General features: G+C 31.1%; 1 protein-coding gene across 2 annotated transcripts in view; it reads right to left on the reverse strand.

Annotated features, from left to right (window-relative positions):
* LOC145242989 (protocadherin gamma-C4-like) overlaps positions 1-13,328 on the reverse strand; it is a 151,167-nt gene that overhangs the window by 17,450 nt on the left and 120,389 nt on the right. The window lies entirely within an intron of this gene.

Below are 13,328 nucleotides of genomic sequence, written 5' to 3' on the forward strand. Positions count from 1 at the left end.
ACTTGTGTTCAATTTTTTGTATGCAACGAATTGTTGCTGGCTGATATTGTGTTTTAGAATGAAGAAAAACAAAAAGGTGTAACTATCCTGTAAAAACAAGTAATAGACAACATCTTTATTCTGGGAATGGATATTGCTTTCTATATTTATAACAAAACTGTTACCGTATAGCAGAGAAATCAATATGTTATCAATGGTATCAAGCCATTTAGTCATAACACTATTATAAGATATACCAGAGTTCAATTGCCGTCGACAATGTTAACCATTTAACAATCAAAACCTATAATTGCTTATAACAAAAATCAATATGCTATCTATAATATCAACAATTTGCCTATCACCATTGATCTTATGGCAAAAGTTAATAGTGCATCCTCGTATCATCTTTGTATCTAATATGTAAAACTAGCAAAGAGACCCAACGTTGCCTGGGATTGAATTAGGATCAACAAGTTTTCCACACTTTTAATACTTTTATTGTCGTCAAAATCGGTGAAATTGTCCATTCTTCAATCGAAGTGAATACTTGCCTACTCTAGTCAGCAACACATAGCCATAAAACATAGAAACATAGAGTAGAGAACCTACTTTAGATTATATGAAATTATTTTTATATAATAACCTGAATTAAAGTTTATCTTGCAATAGTCAAGTATCAGGGTTCAATTGTGCTTTAAATATACATTTTGAATGCGCTTCTGTCTTATCAAAGGACCTTCTGTTGATTTTATATGCTGGGCCCTTCTGTTTGTGCAGTGAGAATATCAAATTCGCTTGTGATGTTAGGCTGTATAAGAGTGTTAACGTTGGTCAAAGTCAGACTGTTCGTTTTTTAATTGAAATTTTTTCAATTATCGATTTGCAATATTTATTGGAGGCATTCTGATACAAAATTTATCTAAGAACACTGCTAGACATATGAAGTACATTTATGTGAAATTATTAAAAAAAAACAAAAACAAAAAAAAAATGCCCAGCCGTTTTGGAGTCCATCACAATGAACTCACACAGACACAGACTTGGTGCGATCAAGACCACCAGGAATCGAATCTATAAATCCCAGGTAGAAGTAGAGATATGAAATTATCTTGAGTGATTTTCAAAGTTGATGGCGTAATTCATACAAAGTAGATACTTAATCTCTTTTCCTAATACAATCTGATTTCCTTTAAACTCTGTTCTTAAAAAACAAAATTTTACTTCAAGTTGATTTTACAGATTATTATACTTCACTGGTGCCTTGGCATCACTGTTTTTTTTTTTTTTTTTTTTTACCTTGGCACCAAAATCAACAGAATCTAGACCAGGGGTTACCAACCTTAGGGTGCTCGCACCACTGGGGACGCAAGACAATATTCCAAGGGGTATGAAAAAGTTTAGATAGAAAATAGACTCTGTTGTGTTTTTGTTTTCCTTTTGCAGTGTACTTTATTTTTGCTTTCATTTTAAGGTTAAGCATTATTAAGTGGCCATTAAATACATGGCTGAATAGATTTAATCCCACCATGTATTTAACTGTGAGTTCAGAAATTGAAAGGATTAAAGAGGGTGCAAGATTTGAGGGGTGTGAACCAAAAACAAGGTTGGGGACCACTGATCTAGACCATTCCCTGTTGATTGCAGTTCATTGCTGTCCTGTGCAGTTCTAGGAGGTCCACTCTACCAGTCTTTGCCTTCTCTATTTGAGAAGGGGTTTGTTTATTGCTAATAGCCTGAGTTGCCTCTGCTAGAGAATGCCAGCAGGGTTGACCAGGCATTTTTTTTTTTTGTAGGCTAGAGTGCTTCCTCTCGGGGATACTGACTTTTCAATCCCACAGAAGAGGCGTTGCAAGCCTGTCTTTGTTCTATCGTTATTTCCATGGCAAATGCTCGTCTGAGCTCCAATTTCTTCAAGTCCAACGTAAACAAATTCTTGATGAACCGTCCCTTTAAGTAATCCAATTTACCAAATTTCCATTACTAATGATTACAACGATATCTCATTGACTACTGTACATGCAATAACCCTTATCCTTGAGTGGCCTCCGGGTCTTGATAAGTGGTGCCCCCCCCCCCCATGTAAAAAATTAAAAAAATTCCGACACCAGCGTCTTGTTTAATTTACTCGCCACTGGAAGAAGATAGATACTGTTACTATTATACTTGGTTTTATTTTAGCTAGAGTTGTTTCGTATGTTTTTGCAGAGAACGATAGATTGAAGCTCAACCGAGCACTTGTTATGACCATGGAGTAAAGATGGCTTTGCAAAAAAGAGGTGAGTGGGAGGAGGAAAAGAAATTTAGCTATTTCTCTTACTCACTCCCACTCTGTTGATTCATCACTCTCTAATTGTTATATTGTGAATATTGATATGAGCAAAATAACAATTCAAAGTGAAATAATTATACGAACAAAGACTGTCTGAAAAGTGCAAAACAAGAAGAGTTTAATGAAATATTTATAATCATTACAATAATAATTTTTTAATAAATACAGACACTAGTATTTCATCCTTTCGGGAATCATCAGTGCAGGGTGACACGATTACTGCTGGTCGGAAGATTTGAACCCGGCAATGAAGCCATCTCTGACTCCATTAGTAAGGAACAAACCTCACGAGAAATATCGTTGAAATTTAAACATTTATTTATTAACCTATATATATATATATATATGTATATATATATTAGTAACAAGTTTTGAAAATATATATGGCAATTTAGCTACACAGAATTTTCCGCATTTCATACTTATAAGGATGCGTCAAGCTATTGGATGGGATTGATGCTGCTTATTGTTTTTATATGCCCCCTTATACTAGGTTTGCTAGGCAGCCAATAAGATTCTTAGTTATTCACACACCCATTTATTATAGCCAATGTTTCTTTGTTGTTTTAGCTAGTTTTTTTCTTTTATTTGTGATCGGAGATGACCTAGTTTTAATTTATATATATATATATATATATATATATATATATATATATATATATATATATATATATATAGAGAGAGAGAGAGAGAGAGAGAGAGAATAAATGACAAAAAGTTATATTCCAAAATTAATGATGTTACCATCTTTTAATTTATTCCTTTAATTCAGTTGTCTTATACAATTCTTGACAGTATCTGTTTCGTAGCGCAAAATCAATCACTTAATTATTATATCAATCAGTGAATCTATTATACCCTTAACTCCTCAAAAGAAATAGCAACGATCAATCCGTCAAAACGAATCAAAATGTGATTTGACATGGTAAAAATCCGAAAATTGGAAGAGAAGCTGCAGATACCTTTATATTTTTCCATTACGCCATATTGAATTTTTATCAAACAAAGTCATTAAACCCAACTATTCGTCCTAACAATTTTAATTAATTTAGGAATCTTCTACCAAAATGTTCTATTTAATAATTACTAAATTACATTGCACTTCTTAAATAAGGATTGATATATCATAAGAATATATATATATATATATATAATTATTTTAAGTTAATATTGTCCAAAAGTGAATAAATCCATTAAGTTAAAGTTTATGCAAAAGTGCTCAATACCAAAGTAGAGTAAGATATACTTTTTATTTATTTTTTACAAAAACATTTAGGTAATGCTAGACAGTCATAAATATTTTCGAACAACTAGTTATAAATAACTAAAGACATCATCAGGTGATGTTGCTTTTACAAAAGCCAACTCCTCTCTCTCTCTCTTACTCACACACACACGCGCACAGACACACACACATATATTGGCAGCAAGTCATTATTCAAGCACGTCTGATTTAACACGACAGAGTTATACTTTTTTCCGATTTTTCTGGATATCTTTTCCATTCGTCGAGCGGTCTTTTTTATTTCAGCTGGTATGTTGTATAAAATGGCGCCCAAAAGTTGTAATTCGGACATATTCTACTCAAGTGCTTTTTATCGGAGCGTCCGATTATCATCAGCAGCGATTGTTGTTGTTGTTGCTGCCGTTTTCTTTTTCTTTTTTCTTTGAGGCTTGGTGTATTTATAATTTTTTTTATTGGTTATAAAAGTTGGGTGCAGGATGGTTAGGGCCGAATTATTTTTATTTTTAATTTCGATTTTCTTATGTTGTAGTTTCTTTATTTAGTTTCTAGTTAATTATTAAATACTGTTAGTATATTTGTCCCGGTGTTAAATGAGATTCGGTTAAAAAGAGGCTGTAGTTTTTGATAAGTATGGCTTCTAGTAATTTTAGTCGTCGTGCGCAATTGTTAAGGTATCTGATTTTAGTATTGTTATCGATTTGTTATCTGGCAGCCAGCTTCAGTTCAGGGGAGACAATAAGGGGAGAAGCAGTAAAACTGAAGTTGGCTGCCAGGATCCTATATATACAAATGTAGGTAAATTTGGGCATGATTTATTGATTTGAAAATGTAGGTTCTTTTTTTATCAATTGTCATAAAATTTTAAACATAGAATCGTAATAAAATCTTCAAAAAGCCTGCAAATTTTCATGTAGTTTCGTCACATAGCACCAAAGATATGAGAATTTCAATATTCAAATTGGCTATATATATATATATATATATATATATATATATATATATATATATATATATATATACCACCTTTTTGGCAATTTTATAAATTCCAAATCACAGCAACTATTGATCAGAATTTAACAAATAAAGGCTCGTTGGAAAGGTAATGACCTGAAAAAATGTGTAGTGAGCTATGTGACATTTGCCCTTAAGGTCGCACATTAAGGAGATCATCCATCATTCAGAGCCTATTTTTGGCATTTTTTTACAGCTATAAAATGTTTCAATTATAGTAATTTGTTTTCCTAGTTTTGCATATGAATTACAAAATATCTGATATTACCCCAAAATCTCTGGCCTAAATGGAAGGCAGACTGAAACTTGCTGCTATGGTTTCAAAAGATTTGGAATAACAGCAAGGGGAGACTTGATTTCAAATATTTCTCATATATTATATCTCCTCTCTTTGGTTTTCATACATAAAGTAAATTTCACGGTGTATAAAGATTACTTGATATTGGAGATATTCATAATTATAGTCTATTTCCAAAAGAGGGGAAGTACAACATATGAGAAATATTTGGAATCAAGTGTCCCCTTGCTGTTATTTCAGATCATTTGAAACCATAGCAGCAAGTTTTAGTCTCCCCTCCATCAAGGCCAGGATCTTTGGGGAAATATATTAAAAACTTTGCAAAGATGAGATATAGGTAAAATACTTTCGCTTGTTTTCTTTTCCTTATAAGGGAAATGTTTTCCATAATGTTTTATTGTTAAAGTGTTTTTTATTCAATAAGTCTGACGAAAGGCTGTTTTTGTGAAACTTTTAAAATAACATAATGTTTGGATTTGTCCGAATAGTCTTGAAACAATTGTAACTAACGATTAAATACACTATTTGTTACTATCAACCCATTCTTTGAAGTCTTGGTTTTTGTTAAAACAATATATATTGTTTAAACAATATATATTGTTTAAACAATATATATATATATATATATATATATATATATATATATATATATATATAAAGCTGAATGTGTGTGTGTGTGTGTGTGTCTGGTCACGAATAGGCTCCTATATGGTTGACTATCTAAAAAAACTGATTACATATAATGATAGAAGATGTATCGAGACACAGGAATGGGTATGTTTGATCTGGCAGAACAGTGGTTCATTAAAATTGTGGGTCTGCGTTCGCGCCTGGTTCACAATGTATGGAAATAAAAAATTTAAAAATTAAAAAAAAAAACGTTTACAAGTGTTTTTGATATAGATGTACATAATAATACTTTGATAAATATGTTTTAACTTAAATAGGGATGGTATAATCAAATTGTGGGGTCTGTGTTCGCGCCTGGCCTCCATAGAATGGAAATAGGCACAAACTTTAATAAAGACTTTTCATATCTATCTGCGTAAGTATACTTTGATAATTATGTTTCAGTTTGAAGAAATATGGTATAATCAAATTATTGGGTATTCGTTCGCGCCTGACCCTCATAGAATTAAAATATGTCACAAAGTTTAACAAGGTTTTTTAATATAGATCCACAGAATATTGTGATAAGTGTTTCAGTGTGAACAGGTATGGTATAATAAATTATGGGGCTTATCTATTTTATTTTTACTTTCATCATATTTTGCTTTGGCTTTGATACCCCCAAATTCGAAGCTATGTCTTTACACCCCTTCCTTTTCATAACCTATCATACTTTCATAAATCAGAGTCCATTTTCTGTAGGCTGTTTTTGAACCCAGTCAACGACGGGTACTTTTGCTAGTATATATATAAAGAGAGAGGGAGGGAGAGAGAGAGAGAGAGAGAGAGAGAGAGAGGTGTGAGGGGAGGGTTTGTAGGTAAGTCGTTTACAACACGCGTGGCTGTCCTTTCTTTTTCCGTCTGTGTGTCAAAGTCGCTTCCTTTTCGTCTTTCTTTCCCTTGTCGTTTCTCACGACGAGTTAACCATTATTAGTATTAGAGGATGGTAGGTTGTTCCATTATAGCACTAATATCTGTTAATGTCTTGTTTGAACAGACCTTGAACACGTACGTAAATTAGATAGCAACATAATAGGTCGCTTTATTTCCGTATTATTCATAAAGATAATAAAGATGTAAAGAGACTGATTACTTTTATTTATGCAATCAGAATATGTAACTAGATATGTCAGAGTTTTATGATTTCTTTTTTATGTAATCAAAGTAGAATAAATAGTGATTGTACTTGTGACCCAACGGGTCACGGGTATGTTTAGTGTTTGCAGAAAACAAAATAAAAGCACAAGTCAAATCCGAAAGATATGTCGTTGCTAATGATGTTGAAACACTGACATGCTTAAATGAAATAAAGAAGGAGTAGAGAAACAATGGAATAGAAACGGTGAATCATTTCCATCTTCTGTAACAACTGTTTAGGTTATGCCGAGATAAGGGGAGATAATCCATTGGAGAGAGAAGAAAAAAAATTAGCGTCAAACAGAAATTGCATTAATGCGATAATGTTATCAAGAGTTGCATGTCACTTTTCTAAGACTTTAATGGAGGTGGGTGAAGACTTTGAGATGAATAAAAAAAATTAATGCTTCAGTAAGAAAACAGACAACACTTATAACCTTGATGTGAAATTTCTCTATATATCTTTCTCTCTCTCTCTCTCCACACACACACACATATATTTATTACACAGAAGGAAAAAAAAAAAAAATGAAAAAAAAACAACAATATGAAGATATATACTAATGCATATAAATTTAATCGTTCATTCAATAGGGAGATTACATATTTAAAAGTATGGAATATATATGCTCTTTATACCTGGGTATTTCGAGGCCTTATGCTTCTCATCAGAAAAGGAGAGGAGGTGCTATGATGTCAAGCGATAACTGCATAAATATATTAGAAACGAAATAATAGGTAGAGGGTAAACAGTATAAAATGAGGAGGGAGGAAAATTGAAGAACTGCGGTAATTAGGACGAAATTAAGATTATCACATAGTGGATATAAGTAGTATGTAAAGTGGTAAGCTCCACCTCAAATGTTGAGCATTTTATTATTCTCATAATCGCCTTTTAAAGAATTTCTCTAATGCTTCTTGATTCCCGCCATATATATATATATATATATATATATATATATATATATATATATATATATATATATAACTACTTAATTTACTCACATAAAATTAATATATGAAAGTATAGATTTATGCGTAAACTTTAAGTATTTACTTCAAAAGTGCTCAATACGTAGGTAGAGCTAGTTAGTAAGTTATAAAATGTATATGGCGATTAAGCGACACTGAATATTCCGCGTTTCATCCACTCTAGGATTCTTCAGGCTTATGCTTAGGTGCATAAGCCTAAATGAAATGTGGAATATGCACCTAAGCATAAGCCTGAAGAATCCTAGAGTGGATGAAATGCGGAATATTCAGTGTAGTTTAATCGCCATATATATTTTATAACTGACTATATATATATATATATATATATATATATATATATACATATATATACATATATATATATATATATATATATATACATATATATATACACATATATATGTATATATATATATATATACATATATATATATATACATATATATATATATATACATATATATATATATACACATATATATGTATATATATATACATATATATATATATATACATATATATATATATATATATACATATATATATATATATACATATATATATATATATACATATATATATATATATATATATACATATATATATATATACATATATATATATACATATATATATATATATACATATATATATATATATATACATATATATATATATATATATATATATATATATATATATATATATATGGGGGGGTATAAATATACATGTATATTTATATATGTTTTTTTTTATCAGTTTTTTTTATGCTGGGAATTGGGCATCATACCATATGCCAAACATTCACTTGCTAACTCACATATTCTAACCGAGAGATCTTTTAAAGATTCTGACCATCCCTTTGAGTACAATTGTTTTAATCTCTCTTGCACTTGGTTCACTGGGTATATCTGCCAGGTAGTTTCGTTTTTTATATATGTGTGTGTACATATATATATGAATATATAATACACCAAAACTGAAGCTGGCCTGCAGAACACTATATATACAAATGTAGGCAAAATTTGGCATATTTTTATGGTTGAAAATATAGGTTCTTTTTATCAATTGTCATAATAATAGAATAGTATTATAATCTTCAAAAAACCTGCAAATTTTCATATAGTTTGTCCCATAGAACCAAAGAAGATATGAGCATTTCAATATTCAATTTGGTTACCAATATATATATATATATATATATATACATATCAAATCCCTGATCTTGATGGGGAGACTAAACCTTGCTGCTATGGTTTCAAATGATCTGGAATAGCAGTAAGGGGGGACTTGATTCCAAATATTTCTCATATACTATATCTCCCTCTTTTAGAAATAGGGTACGATTATGAATATCTCCAGTATCAAATAATTTTTATATACTGTGAAATTTATTTTATGTATGAAAATCAAAGAGGGAAGATATAACATATGAGAAATATTTGGAATCAAGTCTCCCTTTGCTGTTATTTCAGATCATTTGAAACCATAGCAGCAAGTTTTAGTCTTCCCTCCACCAAGGCCAGAGGTTTTTAAAAATATCAGATATTTTGTAATTCATATGCAAAACTAAGAAAACAAATGACGTGATTGAAATATTTTATGGCTGTAAAAAAGTGCCAAAAATAGACTGTGGATGATGGATGATCCTTTTAATGTGGAACCTTAAGGGCAAATGTCACAACATAGCCCACTACACAATTCGGGTCATTAGCTTTCCAACGAGCCTTCATTTTTTAAATTCTGATCAATAGTCGGTGAAATTTGGAACTTATAAAACGTGGTGTGTATATATATATATGTGTATATATATATATATATATATATATATATATATATATATATATATATATATATATATATATATATATATATACCACCTTTATTGGCAATTTTATAAGTTCCACATCTCAGCGACTATTAGTTAGAATTTTACAAATGAAGGCTCGTTGGAAAGGTCATGACCTGAATTGTCTAGTGCGCTAAATGATATTTGCCCTTAAGGGCGCACATTAAAGGGATCACCTATCGTCAAGGGCTTTTTTTTTGCATTATTTTTAATCTTTTAGAACTAAACAACCAATCATTAGATTTTAACAAACTAATATTTTTTGAGCAGCCTTTAGCTTAATTCATGTAACAGTAAAAGTGCGTTTTGTAAATTGTTTATAAAATTTATATCCCTCATTTCACAGTCATAAAATATTTCAACCATAGTCATTTGTTTTCATAGTTTTGCATATGAATTACAAAATATCTGATATTTTTCCCAAAACCCCTGACCTTGATGGAGGGGAGACTAAACTTGCTAATATAATTTCAAATGATTTGAAATAAAAGCAAGGGGAGACTTGATTCCAAACTTCCATTATATTATTTTTAATTTCTTTATATTCTTCTTTTTTATATTTATATCAGATACATATCAATGATAAATATTTCTCATATGTTATATTCCCCTCTTTGGAAATAGGGTACGATTATGAATATCTCCGGTATCAAATTATCCTTATATACTGTAAAATGTACTTTATGTATGAAATCAAAGATATAAATATAAAAAAGAATAATATAAATAAATTGTAAATAATATAATTAAAGTTTGGAATCAAGTCTCCCCTTGCTGTTATTTCAGATCATTTGAAATCATATTAGCAAGTTTAGTTTCCCTTCTATCAAGGCCAGAAGTTTGGAACGAAATATATGTATCTGTGTATATGTGTGTGTGTGTGTGTGTGTGTGTGTGTGTGTGTGTGTAGCAGCCAAATAGCATAATGCTTAAGAGTGCCGAATGTTGTCTAGGCGGTTGAGTTTTAAACCTGGCTTGGGGTAGTTACTAGTCTAGCCACAGTGATGAGCTGTGATGCAGCGAAACAGTGCTGTATGTGGATGACTATATATATATATATATATATATATATATATATATATATAGTCAACTACTCCAAGCCAGGTTTAAAACTCGACCGCCTAGATGACATTCGGCGCTCTAAAGCATTACGCTATTTGGCTGCTGTACACACACACACACACATATTACGTGCACACACACACACACACACACATTACGTGCACACACACACACACACACACACATATACATAGATACATATATTTCCTTCCAAACTTCTGGCCTTGATGGAAGGGAGACTAAACTTGTAAGCGTGATATATACGATATATTAAACTTGTTAACGTGATATATACGATATACTAAACTTGTTAACGTGATATATACGATATACTAAACTTGTTAACGTGATATATACGATATACTAAACTTGTTAACGTGATATATACGATATACTAAACTTGTTAACGTGATATATACGATATACTAAACTTGTTAACGTGATATATACGATATACTAAACTTGTTAACGTGATATATACAATATACTAAACTTGTTAACGTGATATATACGATATACTAAACTTGTTAATGTGACTATATATATATATATATATATATATATATATATATAGTCATCCACATACAGTACTGTTTCGCTGTATCACAATGCCCGTGTTTGCTTGCTTGTGTATTATAATAGAAACCGATTTGTTAACAGTAAGAACTTTACATACTTTTCAATAATGGTTTTCAATGAATCTAAAACACCATTGAAATTTCTTTTCGATTTAATCTAGAGTCATGAGGGGTAATTATCGGTTAAGTCAATAAAATGATTAAAATATATTAGAATATAAAGACACGAATTTCTTTTTTTAAAAAAAGGTTTTATTCGTTTCATAAAATCAACTTGAAAGAATATATCAGTAAAGAATGTATTTAAAAAATATAAACATTTAAATAATTATTTTATTGGCATTTTTTTAAGATTAAAAAAATGGAGTCTGTTTCAATTCATATCGTTTTACAGACATTTTAAGAAATACATTACAGACACTATTTTTTTTAAGAACACTGTTTTATTATTAAACTTTTTTGTGGAATATTATTTATAACTTATCTTCAAGGAACATTTATAAACATGAAGCTATTTGAAATTAGTTTTTGCAAGAAATCTTCAAACCAGTAATGTATCTCTACACATATAATACCGGGTTACTACCATTAGTGTATATATATATATATATATATATATATATATATATATATATATATATATATATATATATATATATATACGACATAATCACGTTGACACACCGGTTCTCGGCAGATCACCAAAGTTAAGCGACGTTGAGCCTAGCTAGTACCAGATAGGTGACCATTTAGAAATTCTAGGCGCTGTATGTGTTCTCCGCTCATCTCGGCATTGTTTCTCGTCATCCTGAACCTCAACTTGCTACTGGTATGCAACAATGTTGACTCAGGAGAGGCGTGGTTGGAGATTGCACAACTCTTGCCACACAAATTTACAGCGCAAGCACCCTTACAGTGGGTATCCATAGTTTGTCAAGACTGAAGGAAGCCACGATATACCCTCTGCTCCAAAGTATTCATACATGAATTCCATAGCTACCCAACGGGTCACGGGTAGTCTAGTATATATATTTTTTTTTCTCCTGTCATCGCTTTTGTGAAAGATGGAAGACAAGATTCAAGCAAGGGAACAAGGTCCAAAGAGTTTTATAATTATATAGTTAGATATTAAGCCATATAATAAGATGCTTTAATGAAATTGAACACAACTATTCGCATCAACATTTCTATACCAAGAGAAAGACTAATCTTATAAAATCGCGATAGAGACCAGCAACAACTAGATTGCCAACTAATTTCTGTACTCTGCCAAGGGAAGAGAAAGTGCTATGAGCAGCATCTCCCCAGATGTGGCAGCTGTACTCCATCTTAGTCAGATAGAATTCTGAATGCAAACTTGTGGGCTTAAGTGAAAACAACACCTAAGGCCAAAAAAATGGTTAGGGATTCGTCATACTCTGTAAAAAGAGTCAGCTAGCATAACTCGACTAGATCTTGCCTGGAATCACAAAGAAAAGCAAAGAGGAGGACGCTGAAAGAAACGCTAGTGATATGGCCTTCTTGATGAACTGAAACCAACATAATTAACTTGAGAAGCCACAAAGAAGGCTGCAGAAACCTGAAGAAAATAGACTACCTTGAGGTCCTATGATCAATCAAGAACGATGAAGATGAAAGGCAGCTGCGGTGAATAAAGAACAACAAGAATTACCACAGTTTTATTAGACATTATTGTGTTAGAATTTTTATTGCTACTGCAGCATTCGAGGCAGCCATCATTTTTTAGAGTTTCAATCAAGGGAGATAATCCTGGAATCAACAAATAAATCCTGTCATCCTATTAGAACTGATTGTTTGTTTGTACACTAATATTTAGATACTAAATTAAATTGTCAACAATTTGCTGAAGTTAACATCTCTAACCATTTTTTGTTCTAGAGTCAAACTTTTTCATATTTGCTAAGAATCAGAATTACCAAAATATAAATAAATAATAAAAAAAAAAAATACCAGCTGCCATATCGCTTTTTTATTTTTTTTTAATTTAAAGTTTTATTCTCATTCTATGTTTATTTACAGCATAATTGCGTTGACACATCAGTTCTCATTAGATAACCGAAGTTAAGCAGCGTTGAGTCTGGTCAGTACCAAATGGGTGACCATTTGGTACTGACCAGGTGCTGTATGTATGAGGATGTCGACACTTCCCTGCA

Source organism: Euprymna scolopes, chromosome 21 (assembly GCF_053919585.1).
Source record: "Euprymna scolopes isolate OS-2025 chromosome 21, ASM5391958v1, whole genome shotgun sequence".
Taxonomy (NCBI): Eukaryota; Metazoa; Mollusca; class Cephalopoda; order Sepiida; family Sepiolidae; genus Euprymna; species Euprymna scolopes.